The 20,228-nt window shown below is 38.3% G+C and overlaps 1 long non-coding RNA gene across 2 annotated transcripts in view; it reads right to left on the reverse strand.

Moving 5' to 3' along the window:
* The window catches only part of LOC111097752, a 170,859-nt gene that overhangs the window by 120,474 nt on the left and 30,157 nt on the right, over positions 1–20,228 (reverse strand). Inside the window, exons 2-4 of one of the 2 annotated variants that reach the window (XR_005365230.1) lie at positions 2,439–2,549; positions 1,326–1,439; positions 476–496 (exon numbers count right to left, since the gene is read on the reverse strand). This is a non-coding gene — a long non-coding RNA (uncharacterized LOC111097752). The remainder of the gene's footprint in view (positions 1–475; positions 497–1,325; positions 1,440–2,438; positions 2,550–20,228) is intronic. The other variant, XR_005365231.1, reaches the window with a different exon arrangement.

Genomic DNA, 20,228 nt, shown 5'->3' on the forward strand with positions numbered 1-20,228 from the left:
AAGGTTTTAAAAACTTATTTCCAAGGGCATCTGGGTGGCTCAGTTAGCTAAGCATCTGCCTTCAGCTCAAGTCATCATCATGAGGTCCTGGGAGCCCCACATTGGGCTCCCTGCTCAGCAGAGAGTCTGCTTTTCCCTCTGCCCCTTCCCCTGCTTATGCTCTCTCTCTCTCTCTCAAATAAATAAAATATTTAAAATGTCTAAATATATGTAAATTCATGAAGTCTAAGAAAGGGTCCTGAAAAGAGTGATGAGTACTCTGGAACTGTCCTTAACCCACCCTACATCCTGAGAAGTTTTTCTAAAATGCAGATCTAATTATGCCACAACTGTACTCAAAACTTTTAAATGGCTCCCCAGAACATAAGAATGAAACCCAAACTCCTTAGCATGGCTTGTGCTTTCATCACCTAGCACTTGTTTAATGGCTCATTCAGCCTCATTTCTTGCCACAACATTCCCACTACTCCCTCACCTCCATCAAAGTGTTCTCCACCTGAAAGAGATAGAATGACTTTTTGAAATCCAGTGTTTGCAGCTCTCTGGTTTCCCTTCCCCACTGTCTTACCCAGACTACCCTGAATTGTTTTTTCAAGTTTCTGATTATATATCATTTCATACTTCATTCTAATTGCCTTTTAACCAACGAGATTATAAACTCTGTGGGAGGCAGTGTATTTGTGTCTTGTGGCTGTAACAAATTACCACAAACTTGGTGGTTTACAACAGAAATTTATTTTCCCACAGGCCTGAAGTTCAGAAGTCAGCCATCAGTTTCACTGGGCTGCTGTCAAAGTGTCCACAGGGACATACTCCCTCTAGGGGTTCTGGGAGGAATAGTTCTCATTGCCTTTTCCCCTTCTGGAGGCTGTTCTCCCTCTTTGGATCATGGCTGTGCATCACATCATCTTTTCTACACCTGCTTCCATCATCCCATTGCCTCCTTCCTCTTCTCTCAAACCTCCCTTCTGCCTTCCTCTTGTAAGGACATGTGTGATTGCATTTAGAGCCCACCCAGACAGGTTTAGCATAATCTCCACAGCTCAAGCTCCTCAACTTCATCATATCTGCCTTGTAGGATAACATAGTGCCAGACTCCCTGGCTTGGGACTAGCTATCTTTGCAGGCCATTATCCAGCCTACCACAATAAAGACTAACTATTTTTGTGTATCATATCCCAAAAACCAGTGCTGTGTTTATTAGGTAGGTCCTCAGTTAACATTTGTGAATGAATAATTTTGGTGACTTTTTAATCATCTGAATACTTCATTAATCTTCCTGTTAGATATAATAAGAAAAAAGTCATTTTCTCCTATAAACTTACTGTTGATAAACAAAATTTTCATTTGGGCAAACAGAGCTTATTCTTCTGGTGTCAAATTTGACAGTTTATTCAGCTGTGGGTGGGTGGGGATGAGCCCTTGGTCAGGTTATTGAGCTGAAATACAGAAAGGGTCACTGAGGTTCTTATCAAATTTAAATCTTACTATAAACTCTTAATTGCTTACCCAAAACTCAAATAATAAATCCTTCTGGGATGACCAATGCTTTCTGTGAGAATGGTTAATGAAGGTCAGTATGGGGGATTTAGTTACCAAGGGTGAATAAAGTCCTAGGAGTCCAGATCCCAAGGACACAAGCAAGGCTTCATTTTCTTAGCTTTATCATCCCCCAATAGCTCCTTTCTGATTAAGTGCTGTCACGTTCTCTTCACATAGCACAGTTCATTTAAAAGTTTAAATTTATGAGAAAATTATGTAAAGAAAATATAAAACAGAGCTATGGGATTTTAAAGACGATGGAAATAGGGCTTCAATGGGCACATGACCACCCACAATATAAACATTTCCCATCTTCCTTCCCACTTAAGTGTAGCCAGATGACTTTGATTCCTAGAAAATGGAATATAAATAGAAACTTTGTGTGTGACTTTTAATACATACCTTTAAATAAAGTAGGCATGCTCTTCTTTGCTCCCTTCCTTCTTATGACTGGCTACAAAGTGAGCACAATTACTAGAGCTCAAGCAGCTAGCTCAGATCATGAGGAAGCCTCTGAAAAGCCTTACAAGCAACTTTTAAAGCAACAAGATAAAAAGATCTGAATCTAGATAACCAGGCAACCACCATCCAATACTGGGTTGCCTACCTCTTGAGTTTTCTCTGTTAGATAAAAATATACTTCTACCTTATGTAAGTCACTGTTACTTTGACTTATCTATTACCCATAGCATAACTTAATCCAAAGTGATTCAGAATGTATGCACCTGGAAGTGGGTGCTGTAAATGATAAAACAAAAAACTAGGCAATGACTTAGTGCCTGTGATAGGTATCTAGGGACAAGCATCTAGTTGCGGCACAGTAAACCTAGTGACCCTTATTTCACTATGACACAGCTTTGGGGAAAAATTTTTGATACTTCTAACATTTGTTCTACCTTGCAAATCAAACCACATGCTCAACAAGGCTGTAGCTCTAGAGAAGATGATGGAAAAGATTCAGACAGCTGGTTGGTGATTGTTGGCTTCTTCTCACTTTCAGCAAAAGTCTGTAAGAAATAGTTAAACTGAGGCCAGAGCTACCCAGCAAGCAGAGATAGAAGGCAATCAACCATACTAAGGGAGGTACCCACTGCTTACCGCCTAAAATCCAGGTTTATTTAGAATCTGATGATTCAGAACATTAAGCAACAGGGTGAGGCTGGGGGTAGGGTGGCCAACAAATAAAAACTCCAACAGGAGATTATGTTTATGCCTACCATACAAAAACTGAACATACTGGCAAAGATGGTATTAAGGGCATTTCCTTCACCCCCAGGTTCACTATGTCAGAGAGTCACATGATAGTCACCATTAACATGAAAGAGAGGAGTATGGGAAGATCAAAGAAACCAATAAATAAGAGATTAGAGGCTTAAAAACTGTATTTTTTCAAGAGTTTTGATTGCAGTTACTTACTTATACATGGAACTGACTAATCAAGGAACTTATCCTATATTGTTCCTGCCATACAGAATTTAGAATTTCTAGGGTCCAGTGACTGATAGATGTTTCCCGTTCTCCCCATTTCTGAGTCAGGTTATTACTGAAAATAGACTGTTTCTTCTCTTCTTGTTGTGTAAGTTTCTGATAGACACCTTGTCTTTTAGTTTATTGGTCAACAGAACATAAAGAGTCCTGTCTAGACCTGTTGGGAAGGTTAGCCTACCTCCCAAAGATCCTGGACTTTGAAATAGAATAATTTAATTAGATTCATTAAATTGGGCTGCTTTACTAAGAAGGCATAGAGTTTGACCACATTTGTCCTCAATATTCATGTTCCTCTTTTTTATAGGAATAGCATCTTTCACTTTTAGCTAAGCACATGGCCCCACAGAAAATTGACTATGTAACCCAGCATCCATTTTCTGAGTGTTGGTATGTAATTAAGTTCCAGAACATGGAAATATCCTGTGTAATTTCCAGGAAGTGTCCTTAAAGGAATAAGACATGCTTTTCATGATTCTCTTCTGCTTGCTCACTGGAAACCAATGTGATGTCTGGAATTCAAGTGGTCCTCTTAGGCCATGAGGCAATATACACTCAACTAGTAGAACAGCAAGAAAAAAAGACCACTGCTCCTTGATCGCTCTTAAACTTTCATACTAATTCTGAAATGCCTACCTCCAGATTCCTTTATGTGAGAGAAAAGCAAACTTCCATTTGTTTCGAGCAGTTATTTTTAGACACCTCTGATCTTCATAGCAAATCAAATTCTAAATGATGTAGCATATGAAGCTGAATGGAGGATAATACTATAGTGTGAGGTAGATTAAAATAGACATTAATTGTATAATAACATCTTGTTCACACAAAATGGAGTGACAAAAATGTGATCCAGGGAAGTCCTCTGCCTTCCCATAATGGCCAAAAATAGACTCCAAAATATAAATCTGATTCTCTAACTCCCCAGCTCAAAATTATCCTGCAGTTTCCTGTTGGATAAATCTCTCTTTAACCTGGTATATAATCCCCTGTGAGATCTGGTCCCCTGTACTTCACACACATTTGCTCCCAAGGTCCCACTGGTCTCTCAGGTCCAGCTACACTGGTCTTTAGTTCCTACTGTTCCTAACTAGCTGGAGGCAGCAGATTGTGTCACTGCTCCCATGAGTACATTCTCCAAAGGTACATTCTCAACTATTTTCACTATTTTCAGGTAGTATTTTAGCATGTCAATCATCAAGATTTTTAAGAAAATAAAGTAGAATGAAGGCAAGATGATATGTATTGAAAAAAATAAAAAGTGGTTCTCACATGTCACCTCCTCACTCCTGTCCTGGAGCACTCCTAGGTTCATTCACCTAACTTTAGAACCCAGCTCTGCCTTTGATTTTTGTCATCATATTCCCCTCCCACACCATACCTCTTCATCCAGATGACCTTTATTTCTCCATCAGATATCAAATTTTCCTATTATACTTGCTTATTATGGTATCTAACTTTGTGGGAGTTGATAATGTCAATTTTCTCATGAAGTCATGTTATTTCTGTAAGCATGTAATAAATGTCCATAAGCATGTAATAAATGTCCATTTTACCACATTAGACTGTATATTCCATGAGTCAGAAAATACATTGATTTTAGCTCATCAGTGTACCCTCAGAGCACAGCACTGTGCCTAGAATATTGTAGGCTCTCAAATTTGTTAATGAATAACTGAGATGCTCAGGGCTGAGGCAAAAAGAATTAAAAAATTAGGTTCAGAAAGAAATGAAGAACAGGAAAGTACACAATCACAGCAGCATAAACATGGATGACACATTCAGGGAAAAGAAAGGAAATCAATGTGCTGCAAAGCACTATTCTAGATGATGAGAGAAGCATAGTATAAAGCAGCCCATAATACACCAACTAGGGCATAATAACATTTATGCAGAGGAAAAAATAGTTAATTATGAAAGGCAGGAAAAATGTGCTAAATGGAACCAACAAACAGGCCATAGTATTACAATGTCAAGAAAAATTAACACAAAAAAAAAAGAAAAGAAAAGAAAAATTAACACAGATTAGAAAAAAGTCAGGGTTAATAGTTCTTTGTGTCCCTTGTTACATACCAAAGACTCATAAAGCACCTGACACACATTATCTTATTTAAGCTTTACAATAACCCAAGAGCAAGGTATAAATATCCATATTTTGAAAACCAAAAGAGATTCCAAGCATAACAAAGCTTATATGTATAATGCCAGAATTTGAACCCTAGTCTTTCTGAATTCAAAACCAATGTACTAATACCTAGGTTATAAAGATGCAGTTCAGGGAGGCTGAGTGTCTCCATCAAGCAAGCATCCAACTCTTGATTTCAGCTCAGATCATCATCTCACGGTTGTGAGATTGAGCCCATGTCAAGCTCCACAATGCTTAAAATTCTCTCTCTTCCCCTCCACTCTCCCCTCCCCCACTTAAAAAAAAGACCGCTCATCTGGCTCTGAGTAATAGTTGGAAACACAGAAATAGAGGGAAAGTATGGGAAAAAATCAAATAAGGAGTACAGTGTGAACAAAAAAGAAAAACAAGGTATAATGAGTGGATAGCTTAGTCTAGCCATAGCTAGAGAGTCCCTATAGTAGTAGAATGTAAGATGAAGTTGGAGATAGAGTTTGGGTCAGACTCCAGAGAGCATTTGATATTTTTTCACTTTTACCTTGTAAAAGTTGCCCAACTGGAAGTTACTATAGAATCCTGAATTAGCAAACAGCAAAATGAAAATGGTGGTTTGGTTTGATTGGAATGGAAAAAGAGAAGAATTAGACTCACATAGGAAAACTCAGCATACTTGAGGTCAAAAAAATATCAAAACTAAAAAGAATTGAGAAGATCACTTAGTACCAAACCTCATTTTATATATGAGGAAACTGTAACCCAGACAACTTAAATGATTTGCCAAAGATTAGTAGGATTACTAGCACTGTAACTTGGTTTTCTATTATTTCCACCAGGACACAGGTGTAGAAACTGATGAAAAACAAAAGATAGAGAGAGAGACCAGAATCAAAATTAACTCTCAGGTCAAGCCAGAACAACTTTGAAAGTGAAAGCATCACTTTCAAATAAAAGCTATTCAAGAAATGATCCTTGTGGCAGATCCTTTTGGCCTCCAATTATCTCCACTTCCTGGGATTCATGCTTTCCCTGGAGTGTGGGCTGGCCGAACAACTAAGAATCAATACAGCAAAGGTGATGGAGTAGTATTTCCAAGATCAGATTACAAGAGATGTGATTACAAGAGATTGTAAATTCTAATTTGCTAGCTGAAGCTCTCCCTTGCTGGCTCTGACGAAGTAAGCTGCCATGCTGCACCCTACCCCATGGAGAGGTCCATGGCAAGGAATTGAAAGTGTCCTCTGGTCAATTGCCAGACAAAGGTGTAAGGTCCTTGGCATAACTGCCTCAAGAAGCTGAATCCTGCCAATAACCACATGATCCTAGATGCAAATCCTTCCCATGTTGAACCTTCAACTGAGACCCCAGCCCTGACCAGTTATTTCATTGCAGCCTGTGAGAGACTCTAAAACCAGAAACCAAAATAAATAAATAAATAAATAAATAAATAAATAAATAAATAAATAAATAAATAAATAAAACCAGAAACCCAGCTAAGCAGTGCCCAAATCCCTGGCACACAGAAATGGTGAGATAATCAATGTGGGTTGTTTTAAGCCACTAAGTTTGATAATTTGCTATGCAGCAATAGATAACTAATACAGTACTACTGAGAGAAAGATGAAATTTGATTTGAGGCCATGGAGGAATCAACTGTTGTTGTGTAGAGCTCCAGGGAATGAATCCCTGGTTCTGAGGAGTATAAATTAGTAAACAGTGAAAAACTGATAGAATGAGTATAACAATTTCAACCAAGACATTCGGCACCAAAAAAAGAAGAAGGAAATTACACGTACTGAAAATGGAGAGAAAAAGCTTTACAAGAAGCTCAGAGATATAAAAATAGGATACTGTTTGGAAACAGTGTTTCTCTAGAGAAACAAAAATGTGTACAAACACAAAGTAGATATTGGCAGCACGGTGGAAAGAAAAGAGAATAAGTGATTAAAACCATTGTGCTAAACACAGCTTGGAAACCGCAGGGAAAATTTAGCAACTCTTGAATTTTCACTCTCAGTCCTTTCACTTCCAGCGCTATCTAATCAATTCAAGGATAACTCCAATGGTCAGGGTATACCTGGAGAACACTAAACCATGAGAGTATTATTTTTAAATACTTATATCACCAATTTGGGAGATTATAACTAGAAACTTACAGAAGTGCCTTTTGAAGGCACTTCTCCATTTTACCTTTCAATTCCTCTAATTTTGCTTTTAAAAAAGGTTGAATTTTAATTCAAATATTCCTTAAGAGCAAATTTTAATATTCTAGTGGTTACACATTGAATCCTAATTGTCCTTTAATACAGAATTCCAGGGAATTACTCCATCTGGTGATTTGGGTTTAGGTACAGAGGAAAATGCCAAAATAGAACTGACAACTTAAGCCATCTTCCTTTTAATTCAGGGTTTATAAGGTTTCTAAAGCATGTACTTTCTAAAAAGAGGAGAGAAATTCTATACACGTGGGCATGAAATATTTAAACTGTAAGCTACCACCTATCCCAAAACAACAAAAGGAATCTTATTAATGTCCCACAGAAACTATCTTAGGAAGAGAGGACTATTTCCCCATCCTAATCCGCTAACGAAGCAGGGAAGTGGCACAGTGCATAGAGAAAACATTTCTCAAGTGATCTGCAGGCATTTAGAAGGCAACATGTTAAAAGCGGCCAACATGACTTCATTCCAGCAAGCCCTTTATGCGGGAATTGTAAACATGACAAGTGCAAGGACCTTCATCCACTATCTCACATAGTACCCAGCATAGGCATTCAGGAAATATTTCTGAGTAAATAAATGCCAAGCAAGGATAGCAAGAGAGAAAGAAAAAGAATATAGCTGATGTCAATTCCAATTTTCAAAAGAAAATACAGATGCTTTCAGAATTACCTACGTTTAGATTAAGAACCTTAATGAATAAAGAAGCAACACTGCCAAGGCAGACAATGGATGCTATAGAAGGTCATGAAAACCAAGGACTAATCAGCCCATATATGGAAATAGGACAACGAAGATGATGGACTGGGTAAGACCAGAACTGAGACAATTTCCATCTAGTGGGTTTTCATCAATTCTTGGCACTACATGGTTGGAAGGTAGTCATTTGAACCACAAAATATCACTTTTCTAATTTATTATATATGTCATGTTTATTTTCTATATGAGTAATATGTATATATTTTGTGTTTTATATTTAATCCTATTCCAGAATATGGGTTGTCATTTTCAACCTTTTGCCGCCAATATAAAGCCCTAAATTAAAGAACCTCTTAAAGATCAAGAGCCTATTCTGTTTCCTTGAAGAAAAGATAGTTGAGCCAAGAGGATAGGATGAATAATGGCCTTCAAGATTCTGGTGCTACTTTATGAAAGGGTACTCAAATAATCTTGTTCCTGCCTGCATCTCGGCACACTATATACTGTCCTAAAGGGGACAACAGAGTAGCTGTTGCAGTATTTCAGCACCACCATGACTTCAGAATTATCTCTAAACTTCAAAGCTGAAGATGCTCAAATGCAGTCTAAAGAAACTATCAGTCAGGATTCTCCAGAGAGACAATCAGTAGGGTATATTTGCCAAATCTAAAATCTGTAGAGCTGGCACGCAAGCTGGAAACACAGGCAGGATTGCTATGTCACAGTTTTGAGGCAGAAATCCTTTTCCTCTGGAAAACCTCAGTTTTGCTCTTAAGGTTTTCAACTGATTGCATAGGGCCGACCCACATTATGGAAGGTAGTCTCCTTTACTTAAAGTCAACTGATAATAGATGTTAATCACATCCACAAAATACTTTCACAACGTGGACACTGGGCATACCATACAACTGGACACCACAGATTAGTCAATTTGATCCATAAAATTTAACCATCCCAGCAACTAAAGTAACCCCCCTTTGATGGTTGGAGCTACCAATCTGACACCTGCCCATGAAATCCTTAAATTCCTAACAATTCATTGTACTAATGCTGTATCAACTCTATCAACAAAGTCCATTATTCTATGAAGCGCATATAGATTATTTACAAAAATGTCTACCATTAGACATGTTGTTACTCCAAAATGCCATCTTCAGATGGACCAAGACTATAAAGAGTAAAATCTTATAGGTCAACAGATTAATAGGAAGCTTTGAAATAATCTCCCTTACAATTTACTTAAAATGTTTTGTGGTTAATTAGGATAGACAATGAAACCACTTGCCAAACTAGGGAAGAAATTTATGACCTTCAAAAAATAATCCTGCATTCTTTACTGAGGTAAGTCAAAAAATTATAGCATTTCAGCCTACTGAGGCTACTGTGCAATGGGTCTATTTCCTTGTATCCATAGATCTAAATGTCACATACTGTATAAACATGTCAGTTCAGATAGCTTATCTAGTAACAATATTATTTCTTATTTATAGCCTCCTCTCTTGCTGGAATATCTCTATGTCCTAAGTAATTTCTTCTTTTAAAAGGAGTATTTTAACCTGATAATTTCAAGGGCTTTTATATTATATTCTCATTCCTGATTAGTACATACTACATGACGATTTGATTTTTTTTCTTTCCGTTTGTCCACCGATCCTAGGTTTACTGTTTTGTATTAATCTGCACCAGGTTGTAATGTTCAATAATTATCTGAAAACAAGGAAGACAGTATGTCCTCATATTGTCATTTTGTCTGTTCTTCCATATCTGGCCTGCATCATCTTTCCTTGCTTTGAAACTACTTAGGAACTTACCCTTCTAGTTATCCATTCAGAAAGAGTGAGCAGTGATAAACTTTAGTTTGCTGCTCATCTATTGATAACATCTTGTCAACTGAACAGATTGTCTTCTTATCACTTCATTCAGATACACATCTGTAGTAGGTTGAATTATGTCTTCTGAAGATATGTTTAAGTCCTAACCACAGTGAATGTGACATTATTTGGAAAGAGGATCTTTGCATGTGTAACCAACTTAAGATGAAGTCTTATTGGATTTCAGTGAAGCCTACATCTAACGACTGATGTTCTTGTAAAGACATATTTGGAATCACACAGACATGCACAGGGAAGGAAGCAATGTAACAATAGAGGCAGAAACTTGAACAACAAGTCAAAGAATGGCAAGAATTGCCTGAAGCTACCAAATACTAGGAAGAGCAAGGGAAAATTCTTTCTAGAGTCTTTTAAGGGAGCACGTCCCTGTCAACACTTTGATTTCAGACAGTTGGCCTCCAGAATCCTGCAGGAATAAAGTCCCATTATTTTGAGCCACCAACTTGCAATAATTTGTTATAGCAGCCCTAGGAAACTAATGCCATCATAAAATGTTATTTCACATTCCTATGTATAGTCAACTGTTTAAGTGCTCAGCTTGCCCCAGTTTTGTTCAACCCTGTAACTGTTTGATGCCCACACTATTTCTTTGTAAGTAAATACAGTGTGCTCAGAAAGTAGGTTTGAATCACTTACCCTCGTACCTTCTGATCTCAGATTCTAACTACAAGCTTACAGTGCTGGATAAGTTAGTGATCATGAAGAGACATCACAGGGGTCGTTATAAGCTTACATTATTCATGACATTTTTAGGAACTTCTTTTTATATCATTTGTGTTCAAACTTAGTCCTGTACCTATATATTTTCCTTAATAACTTTATACTTAAATAAACTGTTTTTATATTGGAGCATCCACACTTTAATTCTTGGGGATATAAGAGAAAATATTTGTAAGATACATAAACAAATGTGGTTTTCTGTAAAAAGTCCTGCTCCACTGGTTTTGACCATTCTAAGCATCAGCAGGTTGACCTTAATAATTAAGCAGGGCCTACCCAGCTGTGGTATCTTCAAGCAAGAGCTTCATAAAGGGGATCAAATTGCAAATTCCCTCTCATGGCAAATGACTAAATAAACCACCCTGGGTAGGGGGGAGGGACAGTGAATTTGGAAGATAATGGAGTAGATATTGTCATGTAGACACCATTTTTATGTTAAAGATTTTTACAGCCTTCTCTACATCAAATAGTTTATCATATAGGTGTATATATGAACCATTTAATGTAAACACTTGGTCCTGAAACTAATCTCCAATTCCTTCTCACTGAATATGCCTAAAGTCTGACCAATGTAATAATAACAACAAAAATAACCTCTATTCTCTTTGGTATGATCTGAATTCCTTTCATATTTATTATAAGCTGCTCAAGTTCTCTGCCATCTAAAATTGTGTTCGCTTTCTGCTTCCTTATTGAATTTCTGAGTACGTGATCCTTGCTTAGACAGTGCTTAGTGCATCTACATGCCAAATTTTGGGGCTTCTAGGGAAGATGGCTGAGTAGGATGACCCTGGGCTCACCTTGTCCCACAGATACAACTATATAGCACCCACATCAGTACAAATAACACAGAAAACAGGCCGAAGAATGGCAGAACAGACTCTCCACAATGTAGAGAAGCCACCACATGGAAGAGGGTAGGAAGGGCAGAGACACAGTCAGGACCCAAATGACCAATGGGACTGTCAGCAGGAGGGACAGATGCTGGGGGCACGAAGAGGGGTGAGGAGCAAAACCCCAGACAATGCCCCCAGGCAAAAGGAACTGCACTGGGAAGAATCATCACTGGAACACTTTTCTTTCAAAACCAGAGGGGCCTGGTTTTATAAGCTCTTTCAATCATCAGGCTTAGTACCTAGAGCTTTAAAAAAAAATCATCAGGCTCTGCTCCAGGAGAGCTAGAGGGAAAGAGGAAACTGAGTTCCCACCCTTAAGGACAGTGCAACAAACAGACCCGTTGAGATTCACAGAAGCAGCAGTCTGAAAACATCTAAGGTACATAGGAAAGTTATTTACTGAAAAACATCTAAGGTACATAGGAAAATTATTTACTGATCTCAGAACCATTTCCCACCCCCTAGCTTAGGTGACAGGGACAGGGACATTTGTGCAAACCAGCACAGCACCCTCTCTTCCTAACTTGCTAACAGTCGTGCCCTACCCCCTGTGCACTTCTGCACATCCACCTCCTCCAACCCAACTGTCCTTTGCAGGATTTTTTCATGATAGGTGCAGTTACCTGCCCCCCCCCCCACACACACACACAGTGGATATTTGCTGGAACCAGGAACTACTCCTGCTTTCTCTGCAGACCTACCCCCCTCCAACATGCCCTTGGCAAGAGTTCCTCTAAAGTAGTGCCACAATCCTGGCAGTGAATAAGCAGACTGCATAGGGGCTGGCCCATTCTAAAGCGGTTCTTGCCCTAGGGAAAGGGAAGGATGACGATACACACTAATCCAACTTCAACCACAGGAATAGTCTGGGGGCAGACGTCTGGTCTGACTGTAGGCCCTGCTCACCAATGAAAGCTTCTCAAGGGAAAATACAGGGAAAGTACTCTGTAGTTTGGTGCTACCACAGCTCTGGCAAACACCTGGTCTGACTCAACTCAAGCCCAGGCCACTAACAATACAGGGAACAAAATCTATCCACAATAGGTAAAGAGAGCCACTGCTGATGAACGGACTGAAGGAAAATATGGCTCAACCACAATAGCAGGGCACACACAACAGACATAGGAGACACCCCTGAAGCACCAGGTTCTGATGAATGGGAGACATTTCAATACATAAAGCAAGGCACAACAGGACCTCTTCTTCATAGGGCCACTTCTTTCAAGAACAGTAGATATACAGACAATTTTCCTAACACATAGAAACAGACACAGAGAGTTACACAAAATGAAAAGACAGAGGAATATGTCCCAAATGAAACACGATAAAAATCACAGCAAGAGATAAATGAAATGGAGATAGGTAACATGCCTGATAGACAACTGAAATTAATGGTCACAACAATGCTCACTGGACTTAAGAATGGAGGACCACAGTGGGACCCTCAATAGAGAGACAGAAAACCTAAAAATAAAATACAATTAGAGATGAAGAACTTAATAATTTAAATTAAAAACACAATAGACAGCAGACTAGTAGTTAGAGGAAGCAGAAGAACAGTTCAGTGACATGGAGGACAGAGTAATGGAAAGCAATTAAGTTGAACAAAACAGAGGAAAAAAGTACTAAAAAATGAAAATAGGCTAAGGGAAATCAGTAATGTCATCAATCATAACATTCACATTGTAAAGATCCCAGAAGGAGAAGACAGAGAGAAGCAGACAGAAATTTTATTTAAAGAAATAATAGCTGAAAATTTTTTGAATCTAGGGAAGGAAACAGACATCCACATCCAGGAGACACAGAGAGCTCCCAACAAAATCAACCCAAGGAGGTCCACACCAAGACACATAGTAATTAAAATGGCCAAAAGTAGTGATGAAGAGATGATTTTAAAAACAAGAAAAAGAAAACAGTTACATACAAGGGAAACCCCATAAGGCTATCAGCTGATTTTTCAGCAGAAATTTTATAGGCCAAGAGATTCATTTCAGACTGAAAGACACACAAAGACTGAAAGTGAAGGGGTACCTGGGTGGCTCAGTTAAGCATCTGCCTTCAGCTCAGGTCATGGTCCCAGGGTTCTGGGATCAAGCCTTGCATCAGGCCCCTTGCTCAGAGGGGAGCCTGCTTCTCTCTCTGCCTGCTTCTCCACCTGCTTGTGCTCTCTCTTTCAAATAAATAAATAAAATCTTTTTAAAAAAATTTTAAAAATGACCTACCCAGACACATCCAGGAGGTAGGAAAAGAAGTACAAACAAAACCCAAAACCAGAAGAAAATAATGAAGCTTAGAGCCAAAATAAATGACATAGAAACTAAATAAATAAATAAATAAATAAATAAATAAATAAATAAATAAATAAAATAATAATCATAATAACTGAACAAATCAATGAAACCAGGAGCTGGTTCTTTGAAAAGATCACAAAACTAATAAACCTCTAGCAAGACCCATTAAAAAGAGAGAGGCAAAGAGGACCCAAATGAACAAAATCACTAATTTAAGAGGAGAAATGACAACTGACACCTCAGAAATGCAAACAACTTTAACAGCATTAGGAAAACCTATATGCCAACAAACTGGACAACTTAGAAGTAGAAAAATTCCTAGAAACATACAGCCTGCCAAAACTAAAACAGAAACAGAAAATTTGAATACATCAATTACCAGCAATGAAATTACATCAGTGATCAAAAAACTCCCAACAAACAAAAGTCCAGGAACTGGTAGTTTCACAGGCAAATTCTACCAGACATTGAAAGAACAGTTAATATCTATTCATCCCAAACTATTCCAAAAAATACAAGAGGAAGGGAAACCTCCAAATTTATTATATGAGGACAGTAACATCCAATACCAACATCAGATAAGGATGCCATAAAAAAAAGAGAACTACAGGCCATTATCTCACGAATATAGCTGCGAAAAGACTCAACAAAATATTAGCAAACCAAATCCAACAATACATCTTAAAAATCATACACCACACTCAAGTAGGACTTATTTCCAGGATGCAAAGGTGAGTGAATATTCATGAAACAATTAACACGATACATCACATTAATAAGAGAAAGGATAAAAACCGTATGATCATTTCAATAGACTCAGAAGAAGCATTTGAAAGCACAACATCCATTCATGATAAAAACCCTCTACAAAGTAAGTCTAGAAGGAACATACCTCTACATAATAAAGGCCTTATATGAAAAACCCACAGCCAACATCATATTCAATGGGGGAAAACAGAGCTTTTCCCCTAAGGTCAGGAACAAGAGAGGAATATACACTTTCACCAATTTTATTCAAAATAGTACTGGAAGTCCTAGCCACAGCATCTAGATGATGTAAAATAAAAGGCATCCAAATTGGTAAGGAAGAAATAAAATTCTATTTGCAAATAGCATGATATCATATACAGAAAACCCTAAGACATCACCAAAAACTACTCCAACTGATAAACGAATTCAGTAAAGTCAAGTCACAGGATACAAAAATCAATGTACAGAAATCTGTTGCATTCCTGTACACTAATAATAAGGTAGCAGAAAAAGAAATTAAGAAAACAATTTCATGTATAATTGCACCAGAAACAATAACCAGGAATAAACTTAACCAAAGAGGTGAAAGACCTATACTCTGAAAACAAAATACTGATTAAAGAAATTGAAGACATTGCAAAGAAAGATATTCCATGTCCATGGACTGAAAAAAAATGTTAAAATACCTATACTACTCAAAGCAATCTACACATTTAGTGTAATCTTTATCAAAATATCACCAACATTTTTCACAGAGCTAGAACAAACAATCCTAAAATTTGTATGGAACCACAAAAAAGTCTCAGTTGAAGCAATCTTGAAAAAGAGAAACAAAACTGGAAGCATCACAATTCCAGATTTCAAGTTATAGTACAAAGCAGCAGTAATTAAAACAGTATGGTACTGGCATAAAAATAGGTGCATAGATCAATAGAACAGAATGGAAAACCCAGAAATGGACCCACAACTATGCGGCCAATTAATCTTCCACAAAGGAGACAGGAATATGCAATGAGGAAAAGATGATTTCTTCAACAAATGCTACTGGGAAAACTGGACAACTATATGCAAAAGAAACCGGACCAGTTGCTCACATAAAATGCAAAAATAAACTCAAAATGGATTAAAATCCTAAATGTGAGGCCTGAAATCATAAAAACTCTAGAAGAAATGGGCACTTAGGTGGCTCAACTGGTTAATAAGCATCCAACTCTTGATTTCAGCTCAGGTCATGATTTCAGAGTCATGAGATAGAACTCCACAACAGGCTCCAAGCTCAGTAGAGGGTCTGCTTGAGTTTCTCTCCCTCTTCCTCCACTCCTTCCCCCAACTCTCTCCCTCTCAAATAAATATTTTTTTTAAAAAAACCTAGAAGAGAGCACAGTTCAAAATTCATCTGACATAGACAGTACCAACATTTTTCTAGATAGATCTCCTAAGGCAAGGGAAACCAAAGCAAAAATAAACTATTGCGACTACATGCCAAATTTTCAACTGATTGATTTCTCTATAAAGCTTCCCTCCTATACCATAGCAACTGCTGTCTGCGTCGTAGTGTCACAGCTTTCCACTCCTTTTCTAACTGCCTCAACTCTGGAGCGGGTAACCCGTATGTTACTCAGGTAAGTTCTCTGTCTTAATCCTCAATTTCCCTGAGTTATAGAGACCTTTCAGCAAAGCACGTGAAGAAACCAAACTTGACCTGCCATTTACAGCCACCTTAGTATACAAGGGAGATCATTACACCCAACTAAACCAAGTCACAGCCTGCCTGTCAGACACGCTGACGTCCCTCCAAACTAGCTCTCCTGTCATCAATCTTCACCTGCACAAACACTGAGCACATCCTTAATTTTCTCAGCTAACTTATCAGCAGCCCCATTAATATTCTAAATTATCCTCTCTGGAAGACAAATTACTTTACTATTTGTCTCCTTTAAACATTTTCTAGTCACAAAATGTGGTCTCATGTTTTCTGCCATTAAGTTTTTTAGTGTAAAGTCTTCTTACTCTCCCCTCAAAACTGGGTCCTGCCATATTTTCCAGGCCAGTAATCACATGAGTTCTGTACCTATAGGTCTCCTTGAGCCTATTTATTCTCTCAAAAAGTATTTTTGGATCCCCCACTATGTGCCAGGCAATCTCAGTGATCCCAGAGACACAAAGAAAAAAAATCCCTGTCCTTGGGGAGATTCCAATTCCAGGAGATGAAGACAAATATTATTTTTTTTTAAGATTTTATTCATTTATTCATAAGAGACAGAAAAAGGCAGAGACATAGGCAGGTTCCCCATGGGAAGTCTGGTGCGGAACTCGATCCCCGGACCCCAGGATCACGACCTGAGACAAAAGGCAGACACTCAACCACTGAGCCATCCATGTGTCCCTGAAGACCAACTTTAATAATGATTTGTTTAATGTATAACAATTATTTAAACAAATATATTACAACAAATAAATTAACAATCTGTTAAATAACAACAAATAAAATAACAATCTGACATATGTCAGATGATGTTATGTGCTTTAGGAAAAAATAATGATGCAGTGTAAAGTGACAGGGAATGCTGAGCGCGGGGAGATTGAAGTTTTTTAAATGGGTCAGTCACTGAAGGCCTCACTGAGGAGGTAACATCTCAGTAAAGTTTTGAAAAGGATGAGGCAATAACTCACCAACTTATTTGGAGCAAGAGTTTTGCGGACAAAGAGTACTAAATGTGCTAAAATCCTAAAGTAGGAATTTATGGTCAAATCAACCAGGTTATTGTTGTACCTTGATTTATTTGCTTATCACATCTTTTCTCCTTTCCCTCTATATTTCTCCCATTCCATTGGCTGATAGCAACATTTCCTCCTCTCCATTCTATGCCTCCCTCCATTTAAAACCACTTCTGATAAGGGAATCTCACTGCACATCCTTTTCCAGTGTCCATCTCTTCCCATGGGTGACCCTTCCTCCCAAAGCTAATGAATCCTAATTCTGCATCCCAAGTACAGATACCTCCTTTGAGGTATATATCCATACTTCTGAAAACTTGTTTTCCTCTTTAGCTGAATATCTCCTAGCCACCTCACAAACAGCGTGTCCAAATCCAAACATCATCTTTCTTGCCAGGACTGCTTCTCTTCCTGTCCCCCACCATTGCAGTCACCCAATTTGGGAACCGTGGATGCATTCAAGGCTCCTTCCATTTTCTTCCATTCCACATGCAGCCTGTTACATAGCATCAAGGCATTCTCCCATTGTATACATGTGGAATTATGGATCCTAAGCACAAACTTTAACTCACAGTATCTTAGCAAACGTTGTTGACCTCATTGTGCCTATCAGCTGCCATGGAGCAAGTCAGACCCTGTCTCTAAGGTGATTCTTAAAGGAGACACAGCAGATATGTTATCAAGAAAGTCCTACTCATCTATCTCCTATCTCTTCCCAATTAACACACACACATACACACACTCCACACCTACCACATTTATAGTCCAGTATAAACCCTTTAAGTCTTTAATAAACTTCATCTTTTCATAGATGCTTATCTTCCTGAGAGATTATGATCCACATTACCAATAATTCAGTCTATAAAATTTAAGGCAATCTCAGCCACTTACAGATTAAGAATACATTTAGGTTCCCAACATTGTTAAAATCAAAAACTTCAAGTTACCTAGATCTTCTGTAACTAATAAGAGAAAATGCATTTTTTTAAGATTTTATTTATTTATTCACGAGAGACAGAGAGAGACAGAGACATAGGCAGAGGGAGAAGCAGGCTCCCCGCAGGGAGCCCCGGATATGAGACTCGATCCCAGGACCAGGATCACGCCCTGAGCCAAAGGCAGACGCTCACCACTGAACCACCCAGGCATCCCAGAAATTGTATATTATCAATAGCCTAACCACAAGAGCTGTAACTTATCCAACTTCTCAGTAAAAGCAAAATGCTTCAGAGCACCTCTTCCTTGATGTTACAGAGGCCAAATAAGGGAAGGAAGAAAGGAAGGTAGGGACTTTTCACTCTTGATGGAAAGAACCCAAAGGAAGATGATGAAAAAGTTTCAAACTCCTGTATCAGCAACTTCATAACCCATTTTGAGTATTGGGCATTTACACCATTATGAAAACTGTTACGCGCGCGCACACACACACACACACACACACGACCAAAAACCCAAATGGAGTCACTTATGCTAAGTCCCAGGTCACTAAACCAAGACTTAATTTCAGTTCTGGCTCTCCCAAAAACCGAATTTTAAAGCAGTCCATCAGGAATCTCCTGATCAGCACCAGTTAGGTAATTGGCCTGACAGACCACTGCCACTCCCTGAAGGAAGGTAACCTTCCAACAACCAACCCGCTTTTTTTCAAGCTTAACTTTCTCATTCCCATTCCTTCTGGCTATAGAAGCCTTTTATCTTGTGCAGTTCCTCAGAGATTTTTCTATCTGCTAAATGGGATGCCTGCCCAATTCGAATTAGTTTCACTCAAATAAACCCTTAAAATTTTTAACAGGCAAGTCATCTATCAGTCTGGACAGTCAGGAACATGGGCCATCATCAGACTGACCCAATTCTGTTCCACTGCTTACTAATTTGTGTTAAGAAATTTTCCACAAGGATTCTACCCCCAGGTAACATGTAGGATTTATAAACATTCTGACCAAAAATTGGGAGTTAGTGTTAATATATAACATCAGATTTTGAACCAAGAGTCCCACTTTGATGTGGGACTCTGTGGTGTCCTTTTATATCCTTTAAAGCACTGATCTGTGTTTGGTTTTATTGAACCTTCATAAACACTCCACCAGACATGAAAGGCAACTATCAGACTCATAGAATGTGAGAAATACGAAGCTAATCAAGAATTAGCTTATAAGAAAAAAATAAGTTCCCTTAGATATTTCCTAAATCATAAAGTGATCTCGCTTTGCAGATAAAACTACAGAGACCCAGTGAAGTGGTGTATCGACCAATTTCACAAAGGCGCAGTATGTTATTATAATCCTGCTCAGCAAATGAAGAAACTGAAGCATGAAAAGGTAGATGGCCTATTTAATGGCAAAGGTAGTCATAGGGTCCTTAACTCTAAGTCTTGAATATTTTCCATTCCTACATGTTCTTTTTAAGCCACAGTTTGAACTGCACATCTGAGAGCTACCAGAGTGGCCTAAAACTCCTTCAGCCTGTCATGAAATTCGATTTCCTTCTACAAAGCGGTACTTAGCAAAGTCTTATTTAAAAACATCACCCAGCTACAAATGAAAACCTTCCCAACAGGGACAAAATGGAACATCTGCCTTCCTTTTGCTTAATAGAACACTGTAAAGCTGCTCTCTGCTTGGATAAATGCTATTTGGGTTTTCTTGATTTCTGAATGAGTTCTTAGTATCGCTCTCTTGAGCTCTCTCTCTCTCTTGGTATTGTCATTGTCTTCTTGCCCAGAATTTTATGTGTAATCGTCTGTTCCACCATTGGCTTTTCTGAAACCAATCTTCCTTGTCTTTTGTAATTATGTAAAGCTGTTCTCTTTGCAGGCCACACATTGTAGATATCTAAAACCTGGAGAGAAAACACCCTAATTGTAATTATAATGGATTTCAAATTCCTATTATTCTTG

This window comes from Canis lupus, chromosome 10 (assembly GCF_011100685.1).
Source record: "Canis lupus familiaris isolate Mischka breed German Shepherd chromosome 10, alternate assembly UU_Cfam_GSD_1.0, whole genome shotgun sequence".
Classification (NCBI taxonomy): domain Eukaryota; kingdom Metazoa; phylum Chordata; class Mammalia; order Carnivora; family Canidae; genus Canis; species Canis lupus.